The 6,870-nt window shown below is 45.8% G+C and overlaps 1 pseudogene; it reads left to right on the top strand.

Moving 5' to 3' along the window:
- Positions 1-6,699: 6,699 nt before the first annotated feature.
- Positions 6,700-6,870, top strand: part of LOC112074516 (acidic leucine-rich nuclear phosphoprotein 32 family member B-like) — a 4,741-nt pseudogene continuing 4,570 nt past the window's right edge.

The raw sequence follows: 6,870 nt of genomic DNA, 5'->3' as shown, positions 1-6,870 counted from the left end.
CCCCTTTACACACCAGCGTACACACACCTTACACACCACGTACACACCACTTACACACCAGCGTACACACCACCTTACACAACCACACTTACCACCAGCGTACACGCACTTACACGACGACACACCAGCGTACACACCAGCGTACACCACGCGTACACACACACATAACCAGCGTAACACACCAGCGTACACACCAGCGTACACACCAGCGTACACACCAGCGTACAACACACTTATGCACAGATATAAACACACGACACACACAAACACTCACATATACATAGACAGACTCGTGCTGTATAGTATTCACACTCATATACTCTATAAACACACACACACACACACACACACACACACACACACACACACACACACACACACACACAACAACACACACACACACACACACACACAGTGTCTTTAGACACAAAGTGGTGCTGTTTTCCACCACATTCTGTCAGCCACAGCGACAGCAGTGCCTGTTAGTGTACGATGCCCCTTCACGTCAACTACAGGTGACTACCTAAGTGTTTTACACCAACAGCCAGACCATTTCATAACAGTCTGTGTGTTATGAAAGATACAACAAGGCACAACAGTTTATGTATGTCGAAATTGCATTTGAAATTCACAGGGATATAAGCCTTCAATGTTGTAATAATGGCTAAACAATGCTGCCAAGCTGCACGGTATATTCACAACACCACACTGCATGAGGTTGTTGGACTGCATCATCCTGTATATCAACTGCACGTCTCCTGACCCGGCATCATCCTGTATATCAACTGCACCGTCTCCTGACCAGCATCATCCTGTATATCAACAGGACCGTCTCCTGACCCGGCATCATCCTGTATATCAACAGCACCGTCTCTGACCCGGCATCATCCTGTATATCAACAGCACCGTCTCCTGACCGGCATCATCCTGTATATCACCAGAACCGTCTCCTGACCCGGCATCATCCTGTATATCAACAGCACCGTCTCCTGACCGCGCATCATCTGTATATCAAACAGCCGTCTCCTGACCGGCAACATCCGTATATCAAAGCACGTCTCCTGACCCGGCATCATCCCGTATATCAACAGCACCGTCTCCTGACCCGGCATCATCCTGTATATCAACAGCACCGCTCCTGACCCGGCATCATCCTGTATATCAAACAGCACGTCTCCTGACCCGGCATCATCTCCGTATATCACACAGCACCGTCTCCTGACCCGGCATCATCCCGTATATCAACAGCACCGTCTCCTGACCGGCATCATCCTGTATATCAACAGCACCGTTCCTGACCCGGCATCATCCTGTATATCAACAGCACCGTCTCCTGACCCAGCATCATCCTGTATATCAACAGCACCGTCTCCTGACCCAGCATCATCCTGTATATCAACAGCACCGTCTCCTGACCCAGCATCATCCTGTATATCAACAGCACCGTCTCCTGACCAGCATCATCCTGTATATCACAGCACTGTCTCCTGACCAGCATCATCCTGTATATCAACAGCACTGCTCCTGACCCAGCATCACTTTTCCTTTGATCTCGTATATCAACAGCACCGAGAGAGGAGCAGTAGTAGAGAATGGAACACAGTAACAGCATGGAGGCCTAAGCCCAAACGCTTGGTCTGTTACAGAAGTGAAAGGGACAAACATAACAGTATATATACAGTGAGGCAAAAAAGTATTTAGTCAGCCACCAATTGTGCATGTTCTCCCACTTAAAAAGATGAGAGGCCTGTAATTTTCATCATAGGTTACACTTCAACTAGACAGACAAAATGAGAAAAAGAAATCCAGAAAATTCACATTGTAGGATTTTTTATGAAATTATTTGCAAATTATGGTGGAAAATAAGTATTTGGTCAATAACAAAAGTTTCTCTCAATACTTTGTTATATACCCTTTGTTGGCAATGACAGAGGTCAAACGTTTTCTGTAAGTCTTCACAAGGTTTTCACACACTGTTGCTGGTATTTTGGCCCATTCTCCATGCAATTCTCGTCTAGAGCAGTGATGTTTTGGGGCTGTTGCTGGCAACACGGACTTTCAACTCCCTCCAAAGATTTTCTATGGGGTTGAGATCTGGAGACTGCTAGGCCACTCCAGGACCTTGAAATGCTTCTTACGAAGCCACTCCGTTGCCCAGGCGGTGTGTTTGGGATCATTGTCATGCTGAAAGACCCAGCCACGTTTCATCTTCAATGCCCTTGCTGATGGAAGGAGGTTTTCACTCAAAATCTCACGATACATGGCCCCATTCATTCTTTCCCTTTACACGGATCAGTCGTCCTGATCCCTTTTGCAGAAAAAACAGCCCCAAAGCATGATTGTTTCCACCCCCCATGCTTCACAGTAGGTTATGGTGTTCTTTGGATGCAACTCAGCATTCTTTGTCCTCAAACACGACGAGTTGAGTTTTTACCAAAAAGTTATATTTTGGTTTCATCTGACCATATGACATTCTCCCAATCTTCTTCTGGATCATCCAAATGCTCTCTAGCAAACTTCAGCCTGGACATGTCTGGCTTAAGCAGGGGGACAACGTCTGGCACTGCAGGATTTTGAGTCCCTGGCGGCGTAGTGTGTTACTGATGGTAGGCTTTGTTACTTTGGTCCCAGCTCTCTGCAGGTCATTCACTAGGTCCCCGTGTGGCTCTGGGATTTTTGCTCACCGTTCTTGTGATCATTTGACCCACGGGGTGAGATCTTGCGTGGACCCAGATCGAGGGAGATATCAGTGGTCTTGTATGTCTTCCATTTCCTAATAATGTGCTCCACAGTTGATCTTCTTCAAACCAAGCTGCTTACCTATTGCAGATTCAGTCTTCCCAGTCTGGTGCAGGTCTACAATTTTGTTTCTGGTGTCCTTTGACAGGTCTTTGGTCTTGGATAGTGGACGTTTTGGAGGTGACTGTTTGACGGTTCGTGGACAAGGTGTATTTTATTACTGATAACAAGTTCAACAAGGTGCCATTATATATAGGTAACGAGTGGAGGACAGAGGAGCCCTTAAAGAAGTACAGGTCTGGCTGAGAGCCAGCAAATCTGCTTGTTTGTTAGGTTGACCAACATACTTTTTATCCACCATAATTTGCCAAATAAATTATTAAAATCCTACAACGTGATTTTCTGGAAAAAAAAATTCTCATTTTGTCTGTCATAGTTGAAGTGTACCTTATGATGAAATTACAGGCCTCTCTCATCTATTTTAAGGTGGGAAACTGCACAATTGGCGGCTGACTAAATACTTTTTTGCCCACTGTAAATATATATACTTATAAATAGAAATGGAAGAGAGGAAACAGAGGAGAAAGGGAATGGAGGGGAGCGGCACAGGAGAGAGAGAGAGAGAGAGAGAGAGAGAGAGAGAGAGAGAGAGAGAGAGAGAGAGAGAGAAGAGAGAGAGAGAGAAGAGAGAGAGAGAGAGAGAGAGAGAGAGAGAGAGTGTGAAACAGGGAAGTGAACTATCAGGTAAACTAAGGAGACTTAAAATTCCTCTTTTGAAGAATTGTGACTGAAAGCAGGAAGGAACCATGGCACAGATGAAATAGAGAGGAGGAGGACGATGCTGTAATATATTCTCATTGTCATTGTTCGATGTCTCTCTCTATAATCCCACATACACACACATCACATACTGCTTCTGTATTAGTAGCTTTGAAGTCTCTAAGCTGATTCCCATTCTTAAATAAACCCTGTTCTCTACTCTCTCCGTCACCGTTTCAATTTAGTAGGATTACGTAAGAGTCTTTAGTTCACCGATTGGCTGCAGGGAGGGGATGGGAGATCCACACTGCCTATACTGACAAGCCAATAGACTAACTAGTCCTCCAGCTATGCTGCTGGCTATTCTACAGTATATCTAGTTTTCTCATCTCAACAGGCGGACATCACAAGGATACTGAGAGTGTGCATGTGCAGTTGTGCATGGTTGTGTGTGTGTGTGACGTAGGGCCTTCCAAAACAGGGATCTGCACCTCCACACCAAAGTCGCCAAGGTATCCTGCCTAAATGACTACCGACTCGTAGCACTCACGTCTGTAGCCATGAAGTGCTTTGAAAGGCTGGTCATGGCTCACATCAACACCATCATCCCAGGAAACCCTAGACCCACTTCAATTCGCATACCGCCCCAACAGATCTACAGATGATGCAATCTCTATTACCCTCCACACTGCCCTTTCCCACCTGGACAAAAGGAACACCTACGTGAGAATACTGTTCATTGACTACAGCTCAGCGTTCAACACCATAGTGCCCTCAAAGCTCATCATTAAGCTAAGGACCCTGGGACTAAACACTTTCCTCTGCAATTGGATCCTGGACTTCCTGAGGGGCCGCCCACAGGTGGTAAGGGTAGGCAACAACACATCTGCCACACTGATCTTCAACACAGGGGGCCCTCAGGGGTGTGTGCTTAGTCCCCCCTGTACTCCCTGTTCACCCATGACTGTTTGACCAAAACAAAAAGTTCTACAGTTGCACCATCGAGAGCATCTTGACTGGTTGCATCACCGCCTGGTATGGCAACTGCTTGGCCTCCGACAGCAAGGCACTACAGAGGGTAGTGCGTACAGCCGAGCACATCACTGGGGCTAAGCTTCCTGCCATCTAGGATCTCTATACCAGGCGTGGTCAGAGGAAGGTCCTAGAAATTGCCAAAGACTCCAGCCACCCGATTCATAGACTGTTCTCTCTGCTACCACATGGCAGGCGGTACCGGAGCACCAAGTCTAGGTCCAAGAGGCTTCTTAACATCTTCTACCCCCCCAAGCCATAACACTGCTGAACAGCTAATAAAACGGCTAACCAGACTATTTGCATTGACCCCCCCCCTTTTTTTATTTTACACTGCTGCTACTCGCTATTTATTATCTATGCGTAGTCACTTTACGCCTACCTACATGTACATATTACCTCAATTATCTTGACTAACCTGTACCCCAGCATCTTGACTCTGTACCAGTAGCCCCTGTATATACAATGCTTATATACAGAAAAAATAAGGAAAGTACCCCCTTGACTTTATCTACATTTTGTTACGTTACAGACTTACTCAAAAATGTATTTCAAAAAACGTGTTCCTCATCAATCTACATACAATACCCCTTAATGACAAAGCAAAAACAGGTTTTTAGAATTGTTTTGCAAATGTGTTAAAAACTAAAAACATAAATACCTTATTTACATAAGTATTCAGATCTTTTGCTATGAGACTCGAAATTGAGCTCCGAGACAGGATTGTGTCGAGGCACAGATCTGGGGAAGGGTACAAAACAATGTCTGCAGCATTGAAGGTCCCCATGAACACAGTGGCCTCCATCAATTTTAAATGGAGGAAGTTTGGAACCACCAAGACTCTTCCTAGAGCTGGTCACCCGGCCAAACTGAGCAATCGGGGAGAAGGGACTTGGTCAGGGAGGTGACCAAGAACCCAATGGTCACTCTGACAGAGCTCCAGAGTTCCTTTGTGGAGATACGGGAACCTTCCAGAAAGACAACCATCTCTGCAGCACTCCACCAATCAGGCCTTTATGGTAGAGTGGCCAGACGGAAGCCACTCTTCAGTAAAAGGCATAACAGCCCGCTTGGAGTTTGCCAAAAGGCACCCAAAGGACTCTCAGACCATGAGAAACAATATTCTCTGGTCTGATGAAAGCAAGATTGATCTCTTTGGCCTGAATGCCAAACGTCACGTCTGGAGGAAACCTGGCACCATCCCTACGGTGAAGTATGATGGTGGCAGCGTCATGCTGTAGGGATGTTTATCAGCGGCAGGGACTGGGAGACTAGTCAGGATCGAGGGAAAGATGAACGGAGCAAAGTACAGAGAGATCCTTGATGAAAACCTGCTCCAGAGCGATCAGGACCTTAGACTTGGGTGAAGGTTCACCTTCCAACAGGACAACAACCCTAAGCACACAGCCAAGACAACGCAGGAGTGGCTTTGAGACAAGACTCTGAATATCTTTGAGTGGCCCAGCCAGAGCCTGGACTTGAACCCGATCAAACATCTCTGGAGAGACCTGAAAATAGCTGTGCAGCGACGCTCCCCATCCATCTTGACAGAGCTTGAACGGATCTGCAGAGAAGAATGGGAGAAACTCCCCAAATACACGTGTGCCAAGCTTGTAGCATCATACCCAAGAAGACTTGAGGCCGTAATTGCTGCCAAAGGTGTTTCAACAAAGTACTGAGTAAAGGATCTGAATACTTACGTAAATATGATATTTCAGTATGTTTTTTTTATACATTTGCAAAAAATTCTAAAAAACAGTTCTTGATTTGTCATTATGAGTGTATTGTGTGTAGATTGATGAGGGGAAAAAGGCGATTTAATACATTTTAGAATAAGGCTGTAACATAACAAAATGTGGAAAAATTCAAGGTCTCTGAGTACTTCCTGAATGCACTGTAGAGCCTTGTTATAGTTTTATATTTTTACGCTTCTATTTTTTTACTTTAGTTCAATATTTTCTCAAGAAAAATAAGAGTTAACTGCATTGTTGGTTAGGGGCTCGTAAGTAAGCATTTCACGGTAAGGTGAAATGTTGTATTCGGCTCGTGTGACGAATAATATTTGATTTGATTTGATCAAGCCGTCTGCATCACCACACCTCTTTAGAGCTGTGAAGCCTGGGTCACTTACAGTCATCACAACAAGCAGCTAGAGCAATTCCACATAAGATGCCTGCAGTGCATCCTGGGAATCACCTGGTGCGACCGCGTGCCCCATACACAGTATCGAGGCCATGGTCACCCAACACCAACTGCGCTGGCTTGGGCATGTCATTAGAATGTCTCAGGAGCGCTCTCCGCGGAAGATCCTGCATGGCCAGCTACACCTTGGCCGGCGGT

This window comes from Salvelinus sp. IW2-2015, unplaced genomic scaffold (assembly GCF_002910315.2).
Source record: "Salvelinus sp. IW2-2015 unplaced genomic scaffold, ASM291031v2 Un_scaffold2669, whole genome shotgun sequence".
NCBI classification, from domain to species: domain Eukaryota; kingdom Metazoa; phylum Chordata; class Actinopteri; order Salmoniformes; family Salmonidae; genus Salvelinus; species Salvelinus sp. IW2-2015.
This window is presented reverse-complemented; position numbering and strand designations above follow the sequence as displayed.